This window comes from Ochotona princeps, chromosome 14 (genome assembly GCF_030435755.1).
Source record: "Ochotona princeps isolate mOchPri1 chromosome 14, mOchPri1.hap1, whole genome shotgun sequence".
NCBI classification, from domain to species: domain Eukaryota; kingdom Metazoa; phylum Chordata; class Mammalia; order Lagomorpha; family Ochotonidae; genus Ochotona; species Ochotona princeps.
The window spans coordinates 64,552,052-64,577,732 of record NC_080845.1 but is presented as its reverse complement, the minus strand read 5'-3'; the positions used below and the strand labels follow the sequence as shown (position 1 = coordinate 64,577,732).

The window sequence follows — 25,681 nt, the reverse complement described above, 5'->3', positions numbered from 1 at the left end:
TGCTTCTCTCTTTCACTCCCTTCCTCTCGTGTTACAAGAGACTGGTAAGTTGTCCTAAAAGGAATCCAAAATGACAAGCATTAGCGTACTCCAAAGCAGAGAAACAAACTCATGAAAGCCCAAGAATGGGGACAGGGCCTCCTCAGGTGCTGAGGCCTATGCAGTGTTTGGACAGTGTACCCCAATGCACATGGGGGACATGGCAGCCAGTTCATCTGGGCCAGCTGGTGACATCAAGTGCCACATCAGGAAATGGAAAGCAGAACAGAATAGAACATTCTCCTGGTCAAGTTTTGCAGCAAGTGCCTCAGTCTGGGGATGCACTAAGGTGGACTTGGTCAGCCACCGGATCTGGAAAAGATCTTTCCATCCCTGATGCAATAAAGCTAACAAAGTGCCAGAACTGCCCAAACCACTCAGGCAACACCCTGGGAAGGCAGATGGCCAAGCTGCAACTTCACCTCCAGGAACCAGCACTGAGTGCTCAATCATGGCCCAACCTCATTAATTTTGCATGAAGGCAAGCGACCACCTCCCCTCCTGCACCTGAGTTAATAGCCAAGCTACCTTAGCCTATGGGAACTTCAAGAAGACGACCAAGTCGCCACCTGCCTTTAAAAATCCCAATGCAGGCCGAAGGCGAGGCTTGCGCTCACAGACACCGCCAATGACCAAGATATCACCTGCCCTAAAGCTGGAAGCCGCACAGATAATCAAGCCACAGCAGGCTTTTCTGGACGCTGCACTGAAGGCCCAGACGAGGCCGGCCCTACTGGAACACACATCAAAGGACAAGCCACCACCTTCCCAGCTGGACCCTGTGCTGATGGCCAAGCCAGGGCCTCCCTAGCTGGATCCGCACTAAAGACAAACCGCCTCCCCAGATGAACCCCACAGCCAAGGACAAGCCGCCAACTCCCCAGCTGGACCCCGCATCAAAGGAAAAGCTGTTACCTCCCCAGCTGGACCCTGCTCCCAAGGAAATGCAGCCACCTACCCAGTTGGACCCCGCACCCAAGGACAAGGCGCTGCTTCCCCAGCTAGACTCCGCACCCAACAACAAGTCACTGTCTCCCCAGCTGGACTTCACACCCAAGGACAAGCTGCCATCTCCCCACCTAAACCTGCACCCAAGGACAAGTTGCCACCACTCCAGCTGGACCCTCACCCAATGAAAGGTACTACCTCCACAGCTGGACCCCACACATAAAGACAAGCCGCCGCCTCCTCAGCTGGAACCTGCACCCAAGGATGAGAGACCGCCTCCCCAGCTAGTCTCCGCACCTAAGGAAAAGTGGCCGCCTCCCCATATGGACCAGCACACAAGGAAAAGCCGCCACATCCCCAGCTGGACCACAACCAAGGACAGGCAGCTGTTTCCCCAGCTGGACCCGCACCCAAGGACAGGCTGCCTCCTGCCGAGCTGGAATCAGCAGCCAAGGACAAGTTGCAGCCTCCCGAGCTAAACCCGCTCCCAAGGACAAGCTGCCAACTCCCCAGCTAGACCCGCACCCAAGGAAACTGCTGCTTCCACCCAAGCTGTCCCCACACTCAGGGACAAGCCTCCACCTTCCCAGATGTACCCACACCCAAGAACAAGCTGCCGCCTCCCCAGCTAGACCCACACCCAAGGACAAGCTGCCGCCTCCAGCCAAGCTGGACCCGCATCCAAGGACAATCTGCCGCCTCCCCAGCTGGAGCCACACCCAAGGACAATCTGCCACCTCCGCAGCTGGACCGTGTAATGATGGCCAAGCTGCTGCCTTCCCAGCTGGACCCCGCACCTGAAGACATGCCGCTGCCTCCAAGCTGGACCCCGCACCCAAAGACAAGCCGTCGTCTCCTAGCTGGACCCCACAAACAAAGACAAGCCGCCTCCTCCACAGCTGGACCCTGTACGCAAGGACAAGCGGCCACCACCACTGCTGGACCCTCACCTAAAGAAAAGCTGCCACTTACCAAGCAGGACCACGCATCCAAGGACAAGCTGCTGCCACCCCAGGTGGAGCCCGCACATTAAAACAAGCCGCAGCCTCCCCAGCTGGACCCGAACCCAAAAACAAGCTGACGCTCCCCCAGCTGGACCCGCACCCAAGGACAAGTCACTGTCTCTCCAGCTGGACTCCGAACCCAAGGACAAGCTGCCACCTCCCATTTAGACCCGGCACCCAAGGACAAGCTCTACCTCCGAGCTGGAACTGCACCCAAGGACAAGCCACCTCCTTCCCAGCTGGAACCCGCACCTATGGACAAGCCATGGTCTCCCCAGATGGAACCACACCCAAGGACAAGCGGCCGCCTCCCCAGCTGGACACCGCAAACAAAGACAAGCCACTGTCTCCCCATCTGGAACCAACAGCCAAGGACAAGCCACCACCTGCCCAGCTGAACCTCGAATCCAGGAACAAGCTGCAGCCTCCCAGTTAGACCCTGCATCTAAGGACAAGCTCCTACCTCCACAGCTGGACCCGCACCCAAGCACAAGCTGCCACCTCCCAAGCTATACCTGCACCAAGGACAAACTGTCGCCTCCCCAGCTGGACTCGAACCCAAGGAAAAGCTGCCACCTCCCCATCTGGATCCCGCACCCAAGAACAAGCTGCCACCTCCCCAGATAAACCCTGCACCCAGGGACAAGCTGCCTCCTCCCCAGCAGGACGCTGCAGCCAAGGACAAGCCACCACCTCCCCAGCTGGCCCGCACCCAATGACAAGCCACAAGCTCTCCAGTTGGTCCCCCACCCAAGGACAAGCCACTGCCTCGCCAGCTGGATCCGCACCCAAGAAAGAGCTGCCACCTCCCCAGCTAGAGTCGCACCAAAGGAAGCTGCCGCCTCCACCAAAGCTGGACAAGCTGCCGGCTCCCCAGCTGGACCCGCACCCAAGGACAACTTGCTAACTCCCCAGCTGGACTCTGTGCTGATGGCCAAGCTGCTGCCTCCCAAGCTGGAGCCAGCACCCAAGGACAAGCTGACCTCTCCCCAACTGGGCCACACAATCAAAGACAAGCCGCCACCTCCCCAGCTGGACCCCGCACCAATGAACAAACTGCCGCCTGCCCAGCTGGACCCCGCACCCAAGAAAAAGCTGCCGCCTGCCCAGCTGGACCCGTACCAAAGGACAGGCTTCCACCTTCCTACTGGACCCACACACAAGGACAGGCTGCCGACTCCCCAGCTGGATCCCACACCCAAGGACAGGCGCCGCATACACAGCTGGACCCGCATGCAAGGACAAGTTGCCTCCTCACCAGGTGCACCCTGTGCTGATGGCCAAGCTGCCGCCTCCCAAGCTGGACCCTGCACCCAAACACAAGCCGCCTCCTCCCCTGCTGTAAACCGCATTCAAGGACAAGCTGCCGCCTCCCCAGTAGCACTGCTCACCCAAGGACAAGCTGCCGCCTCCCCAGCTGTACGCTGCACCCAAGAACAAGCCACTTTCTCCCCAACTGGACCCCTCAAAGACAAGCCGCCGCCTACCCAATGGATCTGCACCCAAGGACAAGCTCCCTCCTCCCCAGCTGGACCCCATACCCAATCACAAGAGGCCACCTCCCAGCTGGACCCCACATCCAAGGAAAAGCCACTGATTCCCCAGCTCCATTCTGCAACCAAGAACAAGCTGCCACCTCCACAGCTGGACCCCGCACCCAAACACAAGCCACTGCCTCCCCTGCTGGACCCCGCAACCAAGGACAAGCTACCACTTCCACAGCTGGACTCGAACCCAAGGAAAAGCTGCCTCCTCACCAGTTGGACCCTATCCACAAAGAAAAGCTGCCTGGACTCTCACCTAAGGAACAGCTGCCACCTCCCCAGCTGGACCCCGCACCCAAACACAAGCCACAGCCGCCTCCCCAGCTGGACTAGCTCCCAAGAACAAGCCACTGAATTCCCAGCTGGATCCCGCACCCAAGGACAAGCTGCCACCTCCCCAGCTGGACCCTGCACCCAAAGACAAGCTGCAGCCTCCCCAACTGGACACGCACTCAAGAACAATCTGCCACCTCCACAGCTAGAGCCACACCCAAGGAAACGTTTCCGCCTTCCCAACTGGACCTGCACAAAAGGACAAGCTGCCACACCCCCAGCTGGACCTGTAGCCAAAGACAACCTGCCACCTTCCCAGCTGGACCTCAACAGAAGGACAAGCTGCTGACACCACCCCAGCTGGACCCTCACCAAAGAACAAGCTGCCGCCTCCCCAGATGAACCCCGCACCCAAGGACAAGCCACTGTCTCCCCAGCTGGACCACGCACCTAAGGACAAGCCACGGCCTCCACACTGGAACTGCACAAAAGCACAAGCTAGCGCCTCTCAGGCTGGATCCTTCACCCAAGGACAAGCTGCGGCCTGCTCCACTGGTCTCCACACCCAAGGACAGCTGCCACCTCCCCAGCTGGACCAATACCACAGGAAAAGGACAAGCCGCCGCCTCCCCACCTGCACGTGCATCAAGGACAAGCTTCCACCTCCCAAGCTGGACCATGCACCCAAGGACAAGCTGCCGCCTACCCAGCTGAACCCTGTGCTGAAGTCCAAGCCGCCACCTTCACAGCTGGACCCTGTACCCAAACACAAGCTGCCGCTGCCCCAGCTTTACCCCGCACACCTGGACAAGCAACAGTCTCCCCAGCTGGACCCAGACCCAAGGACAACTTGCCACCTATCCAGCTGGACCCATACCCAAGGACAAGCTGCTGCCTCCCAAGCTGGACCACGCACCTAAGGACAATCCACCGCCTACACAGCTGGACCCGCACCCAAGGACAAGCTGCCGCCTACCCAGCTGGACACGCACGCAAGGAAACTGCCGCCTCCACCCAAGCTGGACCCCGTAAAAAAGAACAAGCTGCCACTCCGCAGCTGGACCTGCATCCAAGGACAAGCTGCCCTCTCCCCAGCTGGACCCCGCACCCAAAGACAAGCCGCCACCTCACCAGCTGGACCCTGCACCCAAGGACAAACTGCCGCCTGCCTAGCTGGAACCTGCACCCATACACAAGCCACTACCTCCCCAGCTGCACCCGAAACCCAAGCACAAGCCACCTCCTCACCAGCTGGAACTCGAACCCAACGACAAGCTGCAACCTCCCCAGCTGGACCCAGACCCAAGGACAAGCTGCCACCACCCCAAATGCACCCCAATTCCAAGGAAAAGCTGCAACCTCCCCAGCTGGACCCCGCATCCAAGAACAAGCTGCCGCCTTCACAGCTGGACCCTACACCCAAACACAAGTCGCCTCCTCCCCAGCTGGAACCCTCATGGAAACACAAGCTGTCGCCTCCCCAGCTGGACACCGCACCCAAGGACAAGCCGCTGCCTCCCTCGCTGGACCCCCCACCCACCCACCCAAAGACCAGCCACTGCCTCCTGAGCTGTAACCTGCACCTAAGGAAAAGTCGCTGCCTCCCCAGCAGGAAATCTCATCCAAGGAAAAGCTGCCACCTGCACTCCTGGTCACGTGCTAGTGCCAAGCCGCCTGCCCTTCTGGGACCCCAGTACCTTGGGCGGTCTTACCTTGTAGATGTCCGTGTTCTCGGCCACAGGTCGAATGGTGCTGATGAAACTCAGTGGGTCTCTGAACTCCTCCAGTGAGACTCAAAGATAAGCACTCTGGGGGCGGCACCAACCCCACCTCGCACACAGCCGGCCCCAAGTCCACCATGGCGGCCACCACAAGGCCCTCCCCTGGTGCGGTGCAGGTCGACAGCAGGTGGGACGAGGGCTAGCTGGAGTCCACGAGCTCTTCACGTCCTCTCTGGGCCCCGCAGCACATCTTCAGCCAGGACAACTGCTCTCCACGGTGAGTCCAGCGACGCGTCCTCTCCCTCTGCTTCTTCTTCGATGACTGACGGTGCGGGGCCGCAGCACCTCGCAGGAAGTGACCCTGCGGCCAATCCCTCCGCTGGAGCACCACGCAGGATTCCTCCGCCATAGTGGACCCTTTTCTTCCTCCTCCCTGACCCCCAGTTCGCCAGGCTGTGCTTCCTCTCCTGGCCTGGGGAGGCTCTGTGAGGCTGGACAGAGCCTGGGGCCCCTCGCTGACTGGGCCCTGCAGGCCGAGGGGAGAGATGCACTGAGGACCTTATTTAATGCCTTTTTACAAAAAAAAAAAAAAAAAAAAAAAAAAAAAAAAGATTTATTTATTTTTACTGGAAAAGCAGATATACAGGGAGAAGGAGGAAAGACAGAGAGGAAAGTCTTCCGTCCGATGATTCACTCCCTAAGTGATCGCAATGGCTGGAACTAAGCTAATCTGAAGCCAGGAGCCAGGAGCTCTTCCTGGTCCCCAACATTGATGCAGGGTCCCAAGGCTTTGGGCCGTCCTCAACTGCTTTCCCAGGCCACAAGCAGGGACTTGGATGGGAAACGGGATGGTTAGGATTAGAACTGGCGCCCTTATGGGATCCCAACCCACGCAAGGCTACTGCACTGGATCCAACGACTCTTAACTGATTGTCTAAATGCAGGCTTGAGGGACTGGCATGGTGGCATAACAGGTTAATCCTTCACCTGTAAGTGTCAGCATCCCATATAGGTGTTGGTTCATGTCCCAGCTGTACCGCTTCTGATCCAGTTCCCTGGTTATGGTGTGGGAAGGCAGTGGAGGATGGCTTGAGCCATTGGGCTCTGCAGCCCCAGGGGAGTCCCAGAGGAAGGTCCTGGCTCCCCGCTTTAGATCAACCCAGCTCTGACCACTGCAGTCACCCAGAGCGTGAACCAGAATATGGAAAATCTTCCCCTCTCTCTTTTTTTTAAATTTTTTTAACTTAATGGTACAATTATGTAGTGTCTGTCATTTATTGTTTTTTAATGGTTAATGTGCCCTCTCTATAAACTGTGATTATTCCAGGTTTTCCAAAATTTCATCTGTTTTCTTTATAAATTTAATCACGTTAACTTACATTTTGCATCCATGATTCAAAAAACATGTAATTGTTGGGAGATACTGATAAAGGTTCCTTTGTTTTCTGTAACAGCCATGTTGGAGGTTTATCTACAAAAAAGTGCCCAGGCCCAGTGTGTGGCTCAGTTGGCTGATCCTTCACCACCAAGCATCAGGATGTTATGGGTGCCAGTTCAAGTTCTGGCTGCCCTATTTCCTATACAGCTCCATGTTTGGACCCTGGAAAAGCAGTGGAGGATGGCCTAAATCCTTGGGACACTACACCCATTTGGGAGACCTGGAAGAGGCTTTGGCTCCTGGTTTCAGATCAGCTCAGCTCCAGCTGTTGCAGCCATTTGGGGAGTGAACCAGCAGTGAAACATATTTCTCTCTGTCTCCTTCTCTCTGTAAATCTGACTTCCCAACAAAAATTACTAAATTTGAAAGAAAAAAAGGTTATCCATTAGCACAGTATAACTTTGGTACCTGATTCAAAAAGCCAACTAACAGTGAACATGTCTTTTGCGTGTCATAGTCCTGTTTGTACTAAAACCAATATCATCATGCTTTGATCACTGGTGCTTTTATATGAATCCAAGAAATTAGTTTCAAAACTTCTCAAATGCTTTCTTGTTTTCCAACTTATTTTCAGTATCCTAGGCCTTTCACACTCATATATTCATTTCAGCATCACTTGTGAACTTCTCAAAAGTTCCTTAAGAGCTATCCACTGGCTGCAGATGGCACCCGGATCTCCTTGGAGATAATGTACATCTTTTTTTTAAGATTTTACTTATTTTTATTGGAAAGGAGGAGAGACAGAGAGGAAGATCTTCCATCCGATGATTCACTCCCCAAGTGAGCTCAAAGGCCGGTGCTGCACGGATCCGAAGCCAGGAACCTGGAGCCCCCTCCAGATCTCCCACACGGGTGCAGGAGCCCAAGGCTATTCTGTATCCTCTCTCTTTTGACGTTTTTTTTTTTTTTTAATTATTTTCATCTCTCCCAGTCTTTTTCTCTTGTCAAATTCATGGCTGGCTCATGGATCACATACTGGCATCATTTTACCCAAGAGGCTTTTGTGTTTTCTTTTCTCATTTCTTCACCCATGTGCTGGTTATTCAGTGGCACATTTTTTGACTCCATGGTGCTGTACATTTTTTTGTTTTAACTTCATATTCCTTGTTGACTTTGTTCCATGTCTTCTCATTCAAGGGAATGTATAGTGACAGAGAGAACAGAGCCTATCATATTCAGATGTGAAGATATAATGAGTATGCATCTCTATGTCCAAATCAAAGATGGACTCCCAATCAAACTATTGAACATATGTAGACAATGGGATGCTGAACTGTCTGACATTGTCTGTACCGGCAATGTTGGGACGCACTTAACTAACTAACAGACTGATGGGCTTATGGCTGCTAATGATGGGCTATCCTATTGTAATAATATGGGGAAAATCAATCAGTGGGTAGGAATTTGAGCAGGGGGAAGGGAAATTCCAGACCCTGTGGAATTGCACCGTGAAACTCAAAACTAAAAAAAAAAAGTTCATTTCTTACTATGCCAAACAATTTTATCAATATTAAATGTGTACTTCCTAGGTTAAACTGACAGCCGAATGTCTAAAAATTACACTTTGTTAAAACACTGCAAAATTTGGGCCCAGCGGCATGGCCTAGTGGCTAAAGTCCTCGCCTTGAAAGCCCCGAGATCCCATATGGGTGCCGGTTCTAATCCCAGCAGCTCCACTTCCCATCCAGCTCCCTGCTTGTGGCCTGGGAAAGCAGTTGAGGACGGCCCAATGCATTGGGACACTGCACCCGCGTGGGAGACCCGGAAGAGGTTCCAGGTTCCCAGCTTCAGATTGGCGCACAGCGGCCCATTGCGGCTCACTTGGGGAGTGAATCATCGGATGGAAGATCTTCCTCTCTATCTCTCCTCCTCTATGTATATCTGGCTGTAATAAAAATCAATAAATCTTTAAAAAAAACACTGCAAAATTATTTTATGTTTATATGTAAATATGCATAAAACTGAATTTGAATTTAAATTAAAATAGGAATCTCCTTGACCAACCTGAATGCTCTTAGGATGAACACAATTCCTCACTGTTGGGACTGCCCTGAGGACTAACCATCTAGCATGCAGGCATCACGCAATGAATGGCAACACTTTTCAATCTCTGAACAAAAATGCCCTCACAAAATCCCAAAGAGAATGACACTGACCTGTGAATGATACCACTGCATTAAAAAACCTATTCCCAAGTGGCCACAATGGCCAAAGCTGCGCCAATTCGAAACCAGGAGCCAGGAGCTTCTTCTGAGTCTCCCACACGGGTGCAGGGTCCCAAAGCTTTGGACTGCCCTCAACTGCTTGCTCAGATCATAAACAGGGAGCTGGATGGGAAACAGGGCTGCCTGGATCAGAACTGGTGCCCATAAGGGATGCTGGTGTGTGCAAGGTGAGGATTTTAGTCACTAGGCTACCATGCTGGGCCCAAGATAATCTTTTAACAAAATGATATACAACATTTTTCAAAGTTTGCAAATCCAGCTTGCAGGATTACATCTAAATTAATAAAATGATCTTTCTATCTAATTGTAACCATTGCCATGCCATTAACAACCTCATGATGGGCTGGCACCATAGCCTAGAGGCTAAAATCCTCTTCTTGTACACGTTGGGATGCCATACAGGCGCTGGTTCTAATTCAGCAGCCCTGCTTCCCATCCAGCTCCCTGCTTCTGAACTGGGAAAGCAGTCGAGGATGGCCTAAAGCCTTGGGATTCTGTAACCACATGAGAAACCCACAAGAAACTCCTGCCTGCTGACTTTGGATCAGTGCAGCTCCAGCTGTTGCGGCTGCTTGGGGAGGGAATCAATGGATGGAAGAGCTTCCCGACTCTCCTCCTCTCTGTATATCTGACTTTACAATAAAAATAAAATAAATCTTAAGTAAAAAGAGCCTAATGTCTTTATCCATCTTCTTCCATCCATCTTCCAAGTAAACTCCAGCACGATCTGACATTCCCTCTTACCTCTGCAAGTTGCCACTCAAGCTCCTAGCTCCTCCTGATAAACCCCCTTAGCAACAACTCCCCTTCCCAAGTCTACCCACCTGTCAGTTGGCACCCAGTGCTTTTAGCTCTACTGAACCCAGAGAGCTTCTCAGAATCCAACCCCTCTGACAGGTTTAATTGTTTCTGTCACTGTAGACATTAACAGAAGATGTGCTTGTTTCAAAAGTTAAACAGTGGGAGAAGCAGAGTTGGTTCACTCCCCATTACTTCATCTGGGTTTCGCACAGGGTAGAAAGGGCCCAAGTCCTTAGGCCACCTCAGTCAGTAGCAAGGAGCTGGATAAGAGTAGACTTGTGGGAGTTGAATGGGCACCCATGTGGATTGCCACCATCACAGTCACTTCTGCACCTGCTAGGTCACAATGCCAGGCCCTTCCTCCCAACTGTAGTTTCATAAAATAAAACACTCACAATAAAAAAGGATACTTGGAGTGCAAATTTTCGCAAAGCTTGACTTTTCCCTGATCTAGCTCACATGAGGCCCATACATCTTGCAACCCTGCCTGGTGTGGTCTGCCCCCATCCCAACTCATGCTCTCCAGTCGAGTGGTGGTCCAGCAGAGGAGCACTCCACATTCCCCCTAACAGCTTTGTACCCCCGTTTCTCATGTGTCCTTGTTGAATGCTATGGCTCAGTCTGGCATGGCCTGTCTCACATCGGCATTTGCCAGTGAGTGCTGTAGCCTGGCCCAGCCTGGCCCACCCCCAATTCCAACTCCTGTTGGTGCGGTTTGCAGCCTAGCCCAGCCCAGCTGGCACCCAGTCCTAGCCCTTATGCATACTGACATGTGTTGCAACTGAACCCGGTCCCAACCACACTCTATTCCAGTGCTCTGATTCACAGGTGGGTGATGTAAACTGGTTCTGCCTTGTCTGTCCCCAACCTATGCCTATTGCATGCTGGTAGGTACCTTTAAGCCTCGTCTGGGCTGCTCCCTATCATGGTTCTTGTCCTCAGCTGCACGAACTCCGTTCTCACAAGGGAGTTTTCTAGGTTCCTCCATCAGAACCTCTCCCAGTGCCAGATCTTGCACACACAGGTGGGTCCATGGGCCAGCCCTACTTAGTCCACCTCCTGTCCTAGCAGGAACAGTGGCCTTTCTTAATTGGTCTTCAAACTGTTCTAGTTCTTCCTGTCGGATGTTTCAGCCCAGTCAAGGCTCATCCTCACTCAGACATAGCTCACACGTGGCTCAGGAGTGGCAGAGACCTAACATAGCTCGTCCTGCTTCTACCTTGTCCTGCAGAGTACCAGCTGGTACTAGAGTCTAGCCTGGCTCAGTGCAGCCAGCCCCAATCCACACTTGTGCCAAGGGACACTGCAGCCATAGCCAAACCAGAACACAGCCCCGACTCCGGCCCTAGCACATATCAATGGGAACCCCAATACAGCCTGGGTGTCCTCTTAGCTCCCTAAACATGCCTGTGGTTGCTCTAATCCAGCTTGGCATAGCCCCTCACCTGTCTTTGCCTTTGCCTTAGATTCTGTAGCTTGGCATCCCTGGATCATGCAAACCAGTCGATGTAAGAGCCTAGCTTGGCAGCTTGGCATGGCCTGTGCTCCAGCCTGATTTCTGTTTTTGCTGGTGAGCCAAGGCCTGCTCAGCCCTGCCCAGTCCACCATTTCCATAACCAATCCACACATTAGCCCACAGTGGGAGCTACTTAGCCCAGCTTGCCCGACCCCAGGCCTGGACCATGTGATCAGCGGTGAGAGTTATGACCCACTAGGAGGGTTTCCAGGTTCTCCCACTCAACCCACTTCAGAATTCATAGAGCCTTCTAAATCAGATGAAAAGGATTTTTCACACTTTCTTCTAGAACTCATCTCAAAGAAAAGACAGTATCTCTTAAAGTTTTAAACACTACACGAATGGTCTCCCATAACCAGTCAGCTGTTTCTCAAGAGTCAAGGAAACCAAAGCTCTTGGGAAAAATGGCTTATGGGCATTGATACCTGAGATTTTAGGAGTCTTCTCCCCTTTGGCCAATGATTCATCCTGAGGCCAGCATCTGGGGAACTCTGGGTATCAGTCAGAAGAACGTCAGGTTCCACTTTTTCCTTAAGATCCAAATTAGGTATCTGTACACCCTAAAAGAACACAGCAAAGAAAGAGTTTCCTGAGAAAAATCAGGTTTCACAGTGGAGAACAACACATTCCCAATAAACCTCCTAAAACTTCATGAAACCAGATGACAATTCCACTACAATTTCATCTACAGACAAAAGGAAATCCTTATCAAAATTTCAGAATTTTTTATTCGGTAGAAATTCAAACATTATTCTAAAATTCACGTGGAAGCATAAAGGGCTGGGAAACTTGGAAAAAAAAAAAACACAGGACTCCCACTACCAGATACCAAAGTTATTTTAAAGCTATAGTACTCAAAGTAGTGTGTTACTGAGATTTGCACAGACACATTACAGTAGGACCACAACACAGACTAGGTATTCCAAGACCACCAAAGGATGTTTGAAATAGAAGAAAGGTAAGTATTTTTCTACAAAAGTTGGGTTTATACGTTAGGTATGGTTATCAGATTCAAAATTATTAAATAGAATAATCACAATAACATACTACAATACAACTTAGGTGAATGTGGTCACTGATCTAAAAAAAAATCTTATTTTAATTTCACTGTTCCTGTGAGAGAAAACACATTCTGACTTCTCTCGAGCATATCCAAATTATCAACATCATTACTGTATTTTGGGATCATTTTTGTAAAATAAGAGAATTTTTGTGGGGGGGACCTGATGCTATTCCTCGGTGGCTAAATCCTCACTTTGCCTGTGTCAGGAGCCTATATGGGGACCGGTTTGTGTCCCAGCTGCTTCACTTCCCACCCAGCTCCGTGTTTGCAGCCTTAGAAAGCCTTTGGGACCTGCACCCATGTGGGAGACCTGGAAGAGGCTCTGGACTCCAGGGTTTGGATCAGTTAAGCTGCAGCAATTGCGGCCACTTAGGAAGTGAACCCGGGAACAAAAGATATTTCTCTGTGTCTCTATTACTCTACCTTTCCCAAAAAATAAAAGGCTTCAAAAAAAAAAAAAAAGAAGAAGAAAAGCATACCTGGTTACCAGCATTGGAATGCCATGAGAGCCAGTTCGATAAGTAAGATGGATACTGAACAGGGGCAAGGAACAAATCCCATTCCAGACAGCACAGTAACCCACACAAGCAAGATTTCATCACACTAATCAGAACACCACCCAACCAAAAACTTACAAACCACTTAATACTGGAATTTTCCATGCAATATTTTAATGCAATTGACTGAAGGTAATCAAAACCACACAAAAATCTACAAAACCATAGACTGACTCGGGATTGCGGGTAGGGGAAGACCATCTCTATCCAATACAACAAAACACTTTAGAAATAACACTGTAGTGCCGATCGCCAACATCAGCTCACTTAAAAGGCAAAATTCCGGGCTTTCCCAGCAGGATGCCCCATTACCTGATAGGATGAGGGATCAGCAGAGGGGTCACAGAAGGCATTACTATGACACTGACTGGCATTCAAGAACCATACTCGGGGCTAGAATGTGTAAGGCATACGTGGACCAATGCCCTGACACTCTGACCCCATTGGACGGTTTAGAAGGGCCGGTGGAGTCTATGCAGGAGGCATGACAGTCTATAGGACGCTCTGGGCTGACCAGAGCAACCTCTGGCATAGTTAACACTGGCTGGCAACAGGCCTGGTTGGAGAGCGTGGTGGAGGCCTTGGCTGCGTGGAGTCTACCACTAAGGGGCACAGGAACTGGAGGGAGGCTGAGTTCTGGTCGGGTCACAGTTGTAATCCCTTGGCACAAATATCAATTCGGCTTTGACGCACCATGCCGGATTAGACCACAGCACAGTTTGGTGCTCTGGAGGACCAGGATAGACGTTGGACGGGCTCGGCTAGGCCTCAACCCCATCTGAGCCATATATGAGATATGCGTGGGTATGGACGAGCCGTGGCTGGGCTGAAACTCTCAACAGCAGGAACCAGAATGGATTGAAGAGCGGAGCTGGCCGAAGGACCTGCTGGAATGTGTGAAGCCCGACACCATGAAGGAGTCGGAGGGAGGAACCTGAACAGATCCGCTGACAGGACACTGACTCTGCAAATAAACGCAAGAAGCATGGAGGTAAATAACCCAGAAGAGGCTTTGGAATGTGACCCACTGGAATACACTTGGCTCGGGTGGGGCAGACCAGGCTGAGTCAGTTCACGTCATCCACTGGCAAGCCCAAGTGCTGAAACTGTGTGGGTGCCTGGCCGTGTTTGGTTGCGATTAAAAAAAAAAAAAAAAAAAAAAACCAGTACAAAACACAAAATGCCAAGGTGAAATGGCCTGTGCTAGCAGGGAATGCAACACCCGACCAGCACTCCTCCCACTGGTTTAGGTGAGGGACAAGAGTGTGATGGGCAGAGCCGGGGAGAGATGCGATACTCATTGGTTCCAATAGAGGTCGGGGCTCAGAAGAGAACCAACCCAGGGGTTAAAACCATCAGCTGATCGGAGTGATGGACGGTGGCGGGCACTGTGCTTACTAGTAGTACATGTAGGAGCCTGGACTGGGAATGCCTCAAAGTTTTTTTTAGGGGGATTCCCCTGAACAAAATGGAGGAATCAAAGCATTAATCAAAAAAAGATGGAAAATGGAGTAGATGAATCAACCACCTCAGCTTTATGCTTGCAGCGGAAAACTGGACAAGGGGAAACCCTAAGACGGACTATGTCAATCAGTGGACTCTGCACCAGCCTCATCATACCTGGACTGTTGCTGATGATATGTTGGTGCTTCTAATTGATCGAGGTGACGCTCTGCTGGCTCTGCCTACAAACCTGAGAGGGCCTCCCTAAGAGACGGTTGAACTTGAACTGGACAAGTGGGATGCTGGACTCTGTATGGTGTGAACTTTTAATTAGGGAATCTCAACGGAACTTGAGCTGTGGTCATGCATCAAGGTGAAGGACTTCATGATGGGGGAAGGGTTTGGGGTGAAGGGGGGGGGAATCCCAGTACCTATGAAATTGTGTCATGTAATGCAATGTAATTAATGAATAAATGAATATTAAAAAAAAAAAAAAAAAAAAAAAAAAGAAATAACACTGTACATTAGGCCCGGCGGCGTGGCCTAGTGGCTAAAGTCCTCACCTTGAAAGCCCCGGGATCCCATATGGGCACCGGTTCTAATCCCGGCAGCTCCACTTCCCATCCAGCTCCCTGCTTGTGGCCTGGGAAAGCAGTCGAGGACGGCCCAATGCATTGGGACACTGCACCCGTGTGGGAGACCTGGAAGAGGTTCCTGGTTCCCGGCTTCGGATCGGCGTGCACCGGCCATTGCAGCTCACTTGCGGAGTGAATCATCGGATGGAAGATCTTCCTCTCTGTCTCTCCTCCTCTATGTATATCTGACTTTGTAATAAAATAAATAAATCTTTAAAAAGAAAGTATATCTGCTCAAACATTGGCTAGGTAATGTATGATCTAAATAATTTACCTCATTATAAAAGAATCAAAATATCAAAACGTCTTTTTTTTTTCATTTTGAATGAGGAGTATACCAATGAAATCAAGCTATTAATTCTTCCTCGGTTGGTTCTCTTGAAAATGTAAGATACTAGAGTTTTCTTTATTGTTATTTCCATTTTTTTCTGAATCTATTTCTGACCTCATCAGGCTTGTGGGAAACTGAGACACTTTGGGAGATACAAACACAAAGAAAAATTAAGTTTGGAATATTATTTAAAGTAAAGCTGCCAAGACTGCACAGATATTCCTGAGTGGCTAAGTTTGTTTCTCTATGACACATAAGCCTAATGTTTTTCATAATAGCCTTATCAATAATAAAATATGAAAATAAATAGAACATCTGAAATTTCTGGTAGGTTTATTGCTCCCTCCTGCCCCTACTACACACCCCCCTTCACACACACACATCAAATACCTATTACAAAAATGTATAATTTCTCTAATATACAGACACTATATGTCTTCTACTATCTCTTTCCTGTACCTTTAAAGGGAAACTTAAGTCTCATCAAGGGAATGAGTTCTCTTCTTGAAGAACCTTGATATTCCCCTACCATCTTTTTTTTATGGCATTTAATATTGTTATGCCTTCACAGCTAATTGTAATGTATGAAGAGAGTAAATACTATCTGCACTTTTCATACTACCCAAAATACTAAAAAGGATGGGTAAATATGCTCAACTGAGCTCTATACCAAATCTATGCCTAGAATATATCTTTTAAAAGTCAATTTTGGGCCCGGCGTGGTAGCCTAGTGGCTAAATTCCTCACCCTGCACGCGCCAGGATCCCATATGGGCGCCGGTTTGTACCCCAGCAGTCCCGCTTCCCATCCAGATCCCTGCTTGTAGCCCAGGAAAGCAGTCGAGGACTGCCCAAAGCCTTGGGACCCTGCACCCATGCTATAGACCTGGAAGAAGCTCCTAGCTTCAGTTCAGCTCAGCTCACTCAGCTCAGCTCTGGCCAGTGTGGTCACCTGGGGAGTGAATCAGCAGACAGATCTTCCCTTCTGTCTCTCCTCCTCTGCATATCTATCTGCCTTTCCAATCAAAATAAATAAATCTTTTTAAAATTAAGTAAAATAAATTTAGTCTATGCACATTTTTGCTATGTAATAAGAACCCGCCAATTTCAGTAAACGATATTTTCCCTCATTCTTTGTTGCACTTGTTGTCCCTGACAGGCTTTTCATTAGGTTGCTAGTTTGACAAATGCCTGTTTGTAATGCTTGATCTTCTTTATGAGTTTAAAAATAATCAAGCAGGTGTTATATAAATGTTTTTGTTTGTTTTTCTTCCATTTATCATCAGTGTTATATTTTCTTTTTTTTATATAATTACATTGTGTTATGTGACACAGTTTCATAGGTACTGGGATACCCCCACCCCTCCCCACACCCTCCCCCCACGTTGGGTTACTCCACCTTATTACATAACCACAGTTCAAGCTCAGTTGAGATTCCCTCACTGCAAGCATATACCAGACATAGAGTCCAGCATCTTGCTGTCCGGCCTAGTTTGACCACTTCTTAGGGAGACCCTTCCCATATACCATCAGCAAAAATTTACATCATTATGGAATTAGTTGGCATAGTAATGAGTTTATTCTTCGAGTGATTCATTACTCTCCAAGTGGAAAACATGTTATAGAAGAAGACAATGAATGAGGCCAAACGTAATGAAAATGAAACAGTTGGAACACTAGAAGGAACAAAGTGTAATGTTTTTCGAAAAGTATGAGAATGCAGAGTTCACAACTATAAACTTTGAAGCTTAATTTAACCTTAAATAAAAATCTAGGAAACACAGAGGTTCATTGGCATGAAGTTAAATGCAAGATTGCAAACTTGGACACAAATATAGACTCCTCATGAAAAGACAAAGGGGGATCTGGCACTTAAAAAAAGAGGCAATTTTGAAGTTCAAGATGAAAGTAAATTCATTATATGTTAGCAATGTTATTTGTTTGAAAAGAGGGTGATGCCATTTTATCCTTTAGGATTGTCTTTCAGGATGTAATTTTCATTGTTAGTGAAGAAAAAGGCATAACAAAATCTGTTTTCTTTGTTATTCATCAGAATTATGACTTGTATCTAGTCTTCTTCTGTTCATTTTATTACTGAATACAACAATCTTGGATTACATTAAAAAAATAAAATGTCTGGAGTGGGGAAAAAAAGAAATAATACTGTACATTTATGGTCAACTGATTCTCAATACACGTAGCCTAGTTAAATCAACAGAAAAAACAATACTGTTTTAAACAGTGCTCATCACAACTGAGTATTCATATGTCCTCCATCCCAAAAAACTAACCTGCGTATTTACCTCTTATCACAAAGATAAACAGTTCAAACAGCACCATGAACCTCAATGTAAAAGCCAATACTTACAACACCACTTGTGAGACCCACACCCCACACAGCAGTGCCTGAGGTCAAGTCCTAGTGCCATTCCTAACTCAGCTTCCTGCCTGGCAGACAACAGATGACTATGTAAGTACTCGAATCCCTGTCACCCACAAAGGAAATCTGGATTGAGTTCCTGGCTTTACCAAGGCTGGGAGTGAACCACCTCATGGAAGCTTTCTCTCCTCTCTTCCAAATAAAATGAAAATAAGGGAATAAGTGAACTCAAAAGGAAATGCTTTGGAACTAAAGTTAAAACCACAGAACTTCTACACAGAGAAAAATAAATGACTATAGTCACCAATAAGGAAAATACTTCCTAAATGATTCGAAAACTAAAATCCATCAAAAGAAAACAGGAATCTGCAAAGCATTCTTCAAGCAGATAATATCAGAAAATGAAAACATAAATTATAGACAAGCATAAAGTTTTTGCAAATCAATATCTAATTAAGGACTTGCATTTAGTATAACAAACTCTTACAAGTATACAAAGCCTACCCAACAAACGCTTCACTGAGGAAGATACACATACGGCTAAAATGAACATAAAACAATGCAAATCATCCTCCATAGCCTTTAGCAAAATGCAAATGAAAACTACAAGGAAATGCGAGTACATACCTAATAAAATGGCCATAACCAAAACAAGAGACAACACGTGTTTGCCAGGACATGGAAAAACTGGAAGCCTCTACGTTAACAGGGGGAATGTAAAACGGTTCAGCCACTTTGAAAAACATTCTGACAGTTTTTAAAAAATAAATATAAATGTGACACAACATCTAGCAATTCCACTCTATTAAGAGAAGTGAACACATTCGTCCACACGAAGCGTTATACCTAAACAGGCATATTATTATTCCTAACAGCCAAAAACTGGAACAATCCACTGTTCATCAACTAGTAAACAAGTAACAAGGAACATACATACAAGGGAACATTATTCACCAATAAAAACAAATGAAGTGGGGCCCAGCACAGTAGCCTAGTGGTTAAATCCTCAACTGGCATGCTCCAGAATCCCATATGGGCACCAGTCAGGCCCTAGCTGCTCCAGCTTCCTATTCAGCTCCCTGCTTGTAGCCCGGGAAAACAGTCAAGGATGGCCCAAAGCCTTGGGACCCTACACTCATGTGGGAGTCCCAGAAGAAGCTCCTGGCTTCTGGCTTTGGACTGCCTTGGCTCTGGACACTGCGGCCACTTGGGGAGTGAACCAGCAGATGTAAGAGCTTTCTCTTTCTCTCTAAACTTGCCTTTCCAGCAAAAATTAATTTTAATACATTATCTCCCAATAAGCTTTACTTTTATTGGAAAAGCAGATTCACAGAAAGATCTTTCATCCGCAGGTTCACTCCTCAATGGCCACAACAGCCGCAGCTGAGCTGCCAGAAAGCAGGAGTTCCTTCCTGGTCTCCCATGTGGGTGCAGGATCCCAAGGTTTTTGGCTCTTCTCAACTGCTTTCCCAGGCCACAAACATGGAGCTGGATGGGAAGTAAAGCATCCAGGATACAAACCGGTGCCCATATGGGATCCTGGAACATGCACGGTGGGGCTTTTGGCCACTAGGCTACCATGCCAGGACCAATTTATCCAATTCTAAGAACAATGCAGCAACTCACCATAAGACTGACGCCAGACTGGAACAGCTCATATGGGTAGAGAATTCTTTCACAGTGAGACTTTGAAGAGAGACCAAGTTTCTTTTCCTGGCAGATATCCCAAGCAGCTATCGACTTTAGACCACTTCTTTTCTTTGGTGGCCATTTCAAAACCTCCTTTGCTGGCAACAATCTAAATTTTAAAAAAGTATAAATTATTATTTAAGTAGAGGCAAGCATTATCTGATAAGTACATAAATTACTCTGGGCTGGGATTTTAGCGTTCCATAAATAAATGACAACAGTGACATCTGTAATATCTACAGGCAAACATAAAATCAGGTAATGATTACTGAAGTTTCTTTGTTGTTTTTCTTGTTAATATCTATTTATTGGACCCAGCACAGTGGCCTAGTGGCTAAAATCGTCGGCTAGAACAAGCTGGGATTCCGTATGGGTGCATGTTCATATCCTGACAGCCCCGTTTCCCATCCTACTCCCTGATTGTGGCCTAGGAAAGCAGTTGAGGATGGCCCAAAGCCTTGGGATCTTGCATCCATGTGGGAGACCTGGAAGAGGCTCGAAGCTCTGGACTTCGGATCATGTAGCACCAGGCTTTGCGGTCACTTGGGGAGTGAATCACCAGAAAGAAGATCTACCTCTATCTGTCTCTCCTTCTCTGTGCATATCTGACTTTGTAATAAAAAATAAATAATCTTCAAAAAAGTTTTATTTACATTTGGGGCCCAGAGCAATAGCCTAGTGGCTAAAGTGCTTGAATTGCATATGCCAGGATTCTATATGAGCACTGGTTCATGTCCTGGCTGTTCCACATCCCATCCAGCTCCCCGCTTGTGGCCTGGGAAAGCAGTCAAAGATGGTCCAAAGCCTTGGGATCCTGCAATCGTGTGGGAGACCTGTAAGAAGCTCCTGGCTTCAGATTGGCTCAGCTCTGGCCGTGTTAACTACTTGGGGAGTGAACCAGCAGACAGAAGATCTTTCCCTCTGTCTCTTGCCAAAAGAATAAATTAATTGAAAACCTTTTTTTTTTTGGAAAGGCAGATCAGATTTACAGAGAAAGAGAGGCAAAAACGATCTTCATCCACTGCTTCATTACTCAAGTGGCCATAATGGTCACAATGAGGCGAGCCAGAAGTTTCTTCTGAGTCTACTACAGGGGCATAAGTTTCCAAAGTTTTGAACCACCCTCTTCCTCTTTCTCAGACCACAAGTGGGGAGCTTTATGGGAAGTAGAGCCGCCAGGACACACACTCAACCACAAGGGATCCTGGCACTTCCAGGTGAGCATTTAGTCACTGAGCCATCATGCTAGTCCCTCTCAAGGTTTTTTTTTTTGTTGTTGTTGTTGTTTGTTTGTTAAGGTTTATTTATTTTTATTGCAAAGTCAGATTTACAGAGAGGAGAAGAGACAGAGAAGATCTTCCATTCACTGATTCACTTCCCAAGAGTCTTCCACGGCTGGAACTGAGCCAATATTCCAAAGCTAGGAGCCAGAAGACTCCTCCCAGTCTCCCATGGGGTGCAAAGTCCCAAAACTTTGGGCCGTCCTTGATTGCTTTCCCAGGCCACAAGCAGGGGAATGGAAGACAGAGCTAACAGGATTAGAACCGGCACCCATATGGGATCATGGCACATTCAAGGCAAAGACTTTAGCCACTAGGTCCATGCTGGACCCCCTCTCAAAAGTTTTAAACTCTAAATTTTAATTCATATTATAATGCCTACACTGAAATTAGACATTAAACAGATTTACTCAATTTGTACCCCTTGCCTGGTTTGAAGACCAGACTAATTTCTGTATCTAACTAAAATCTTCATAATATATAACATAAAAGGCAGCAGATGAGGCTCAGCTGCCGGGTTCCACTCACATGGAAACCCAGACTGAGTTCCTGACTCCTCGATGTGGCTGGGCCCGGTGCTAGCAACTGCAGACGTGTGCACAGCTATCAGTGGAAGGGAGGTCTCTCTGTTTCTGATTCTCTGCGGCTCAAATAAATCACAATGCAATAAGAATTAGCATACGCTTGCAGCAGCAATAATAGAAACAAAGAAACAAATAAGCGTTCACATCATTTCACTGAACTAAAATGGTCCATAATTTAATTTTAATATTTATACTCTTATTAGAAAGTGAACTGAGAAGAGCTCTTCCATCCACAGGAGCTTCATCCAGGTCTCCCATATAGGCGACAAGGGCTCAACAACCTGGACCATCTCCCACTGATTTTCCCAGGCCACCAGCAGGGCTTGGATGGAGTAGCACAGCCAGGACCTGAGCAACGGGCTGCTGGCTGTGCAGGCAGCAGCTCGACTCATCACGAAACCAACTCAGTCTCACATCATTTCAACTTCTAAACATCACCAAACTAAAGGCAAGAGCTCTCCACAAAAGCAAGATTCTTTTTACTAAAAATATGCATGTATGCGTATATTTTAAAACTAAAAGCAACACACAGGGAAGAGACAGACACATTTCTTCCATCCACTTGTCCACTCCCCACATGGCCACAATGGCCAGGCTAAAACCAGAAACTGGAACTCCGTCTGGGTCTCCACATGGGTGCAGGGATCTAAGGAACTGGGCCATCTTCAACTTTTCCCCTCTGGTCATTATCAGGGAGCTGGATGAAGGCAGAGCAGTCAGGACTCACACTGGCAACACAGGCAGCAGTTTCATCCAAAACACCACACAGGCCTCAAGAAGCAAGTTTCTAATTCATTTCCCATTGATCTTCTTTCTCATTAGGCTAGAAGTAACCATCCATCACAAACATAATAAACCAAGGAAAACAAAGACCTGCAACAAAAGAGGAAGCAAAAGGAAAGCACAGAGGTTCTAGCCTCATAGCTAACCTTCAAAACAGCTAGTCTGGAGTGAGCAGTAAAGATAACTCCAGCAAACAGCAACATGGCCATATGGGATGTCAGCACTACAAATGTTAGATTAGTGCACTGCACCACAACACTAGCCCTCGCATACACTTTAACCAGAATAGTAGCAGAAACTCTGACTTTTTGCTACTTATATCTAGAAAACCACTCATCCGGAGAACGAGAGGCAACATTCACCTGGTCAAGTTTTGCAGCAAGTGCCTCGGTCTGGGGATGCACTAAGTTGGACTTGATCAGCCAGCGGATCTGGAAAAGATCTTCCCAACGCTGATGCAATAAAGCTAACAACGTGTCAGAACTGCCCAAACCACTCAGGCAACACCCTGGGAAGGCAGATGGCCAAGCTGCAACGTCACCTCCAGGAACCAGCACTGAGTGCTCAATCATGGCCCAACCTCATTAATTTTGCATGAAGGCAAGCGCCCACCTACCCTCCTGCACCTGAGTTGATGACCAAGCTAACCTTGCTGTTGGGGGCTTCAAGAAGAAGCCCAAATTGCCACCTGCCTTTCAAAATCCCAATGCAGACCGAAGGAGAGGCCTGCACTCACAGACACCGTCAATGACCAAGATATCACCTGCCCTCAAGCTGGACCCTGTGCAAATGACCAAGCCCCTGGATGCTTTCCTGGACGCCGAACAAAGGTCCAGCCGAGGCCAGACCTCCTGGACCACACACCAAAGTACAAGCCACCACCTTCCCAGCTGGACCCTATGTTGATGTCCAAGCCACCGCCTTCCCAACTGGACCACGCACCCAAGGACAAGTCATTGTCTCCCCAGGTGGACTCCACACCCAAAGACAAGCTGCAGTCTCCCCAGCTAGACCCCACATCAAAGAAAAAGCCTCTGCCTTGCCAGCTGTACCCTGCAACCAAGGACAAGTCATTGTCTACCCAGCTGGACTCCGAACCCAAAGACAAGCTGTCGCCTCCCCAATTAGACCCACGCGCAAGGACTAGCCACTGCCCCCCCAGCTGGACCCGCACCCAAGCACAAGCCACCTTCTCCCCAACTGGAACCGCATCTAAGGACAAGTCGCGGACTGCCCAGCTGGACCCCGCACTCAAGGACAAGCTCCCACCTCCCCAGCTGGACACACCCTAAGAACAAGCAGCCGCCTCCCCAGCAGGACCCCGCACCCAAAGAAAAGCCACTGCTTCCACAGCTGGACCCTGTACACAAGGACAAGTCACTGTCTCCCCAGCTGGAGCTACACCCAAGGACAATCCGCCATCTCTCCAACTAGACACACACACAAAGACAAGCTGCTGCCTCCCCAGCTGGACCCGCACCCAAGGACAAGCTGAATCCTCCCCAGTGAGACCCGCACCCAAGGACAGAAAGCCGTCTTACCGCCTGGACCCCACACACAGAGACAAGCAACTCCCTCCGCACCTGGACTCAGCACCCAAGGAAAGCGGCCACCTCCCCAGCTGGACCCCGAGCCCAGGAACAAGCTGTCGCCTCCCCAGCTATACCTGCACCCAAAGACAAGCTGACTCCTCCCCAGCTGAACTTGCACCCAAGGACAAGCTGACGCCTCCCCAGCTATACCCCGCACCCAAAGGACAAGCCATAGCCTCGAAAGCTGGACCTGCATCCAAGGACAAGCCACCACCTCCCCAGCTGGACTCCACACCCAAGGATAAGCTGCCACCTCACCAGCTGGACCCTGCACCCAAGAACAACCTGCACCCTTTCCAGCTAGATGCACACCCAAGGAAAAGCCGCTGTTTCCACAGCTGGATCTCACACGCAAAGACAAGCAACTGTCTCCCCAGCTATACTGCACCCAAGGACAAGCCACTGCCTCCACAGCTGGACTCGCACTCAAGGACAAGCTGCCGCCTCCCGAGCTGGACCTGCACACAAGGACAATCCAATCTCTCCCCACCTGGACCCGCACCCTCTAATGCCTCCCAGCTGGACCCCCAAACAAGGACAAGCCAACTCCTACCCAGCTGGAACACGAACCCCAGAACAAGCTTCCTCCTCCCATCTAGACCAGCACCCAATGACAAGCAAACTCCTCCCAATCTGGACCCCGCACCCAACCAGAAGCCACTGTCTCCCAAGCTCGACCAGCATCAAAGGACAAGCCTCCGCCTCTCCAGCTGGACTCTGCACACAAGGACAAGCCACCTGGTCCCCAGCTGGACCCCGCACCCAAGGAAAAGCTGCCGCCTCACCAGCTGGACCCTGCACCCAAGGACAAGCTGCCGCCTCCCCAGCTGGACCCTGTGCTGATGGCCTAGCCACCGTCTTTCCAGCTGGACCTCGCACCCAAGGACAAGCTGCCGCTTTGCCAGCTGGACTCCTCACCCAAGAAAAGCTGCCGCCTCCCCATCTGGAACCCAGACCCAAGAATAAGCCACCTCCTTCCCAGCTGGACCCCGCACCCAAGGACAAATCACTGTCTCCCCAGCTGGACTCCTCACCCAAGGACAAGCTGCTGCCTCCCCAATTATAGCCACACCCAAAGACAAGCTGCCGCCTAGCCAGCTACACCTGCACCCAAGGACAAGCTACTGCCTCCCCAGCTGACTGGAACCCAAGGAACAGCTGCCGCCTCCCCATCCGGAACCCGCATCCAAGAACAAGCTGCCGCCTCCCCAGATGAATCCCACATTCAGGGACAAGTTGCCGCCTCCCTAGCTGTACCAGCACCCAAACACAAGCCACCGCCTCCCTAGCTGGATCCCGCACACAAAGACAAGCCACCGCCTCCCCAGCTGGACCCTGCATCCAAGGACAAGTCACCACCTGCCAAGCTGGACTGGCACACAAGGACAAGCCACTCCCTCCCAAGCTGGACCCTAACCCCAGGACAAGCCGCCACATCCCTAGCTGACCAGCACCCAAGGACAAGCCACCTACTCCCCAGCTGGAACCCGCACCCAAAGGACAAGCCGCCACCACCCCAGCTGGACCCCACACCCAAGGATAAGCCGCCAACCCCCCCAGAAGGACCCGCAAATAACCACAAGCCAACTTCTTCCCAGCTGAACACAGCACCCAAGAACAAGCTGCCTCCTCCCATCTAGACCAGCACCCAATGACAAGCTGCCACCTCCCAAGCTGGACCCCGCACCCAACCAGAAGCCACTGTCTCCCAAGCTGGACCCGCATCCAAGGACTAGCCACGGCCTCCCCAGTTGGACCCCGCACCCAAGGACAAGCCACCTGGTCCCCAGCTGGACCCCACACCCAAGGACAAACTGCCGCCTTACCAACTGGACC

General features: G+C 49.4%; 1 long non-coding RNA gene across 1 annotated transcript in view; it reads right to left on the bottom strand.

The window, feature by feature from the left end:
- The window catches only part of LOC131481923 (uncharacterized), a 30,610-nt gene extending 8,427 nt beyond the window's left edge, over positions 1–22,183 (bottom strand). Inside the window, exons 1-2 of the long non-coding RNA XR_009246654.1 lie at positions 22,001–22,183; positions 19,544–19,715 (exon numbers count right to left, since the gene is read on the bottom strand). This is a non-coding gene — a long non-coding RNA (uncharacterized LOC131481923). The remainder of the gene's footprint in view (positions 1–19,543; positions 19,716–22,000) is intronic.
- Between the last annotated feature and the right edge of the window lie 3,498 nt (positions 22,184–25,681).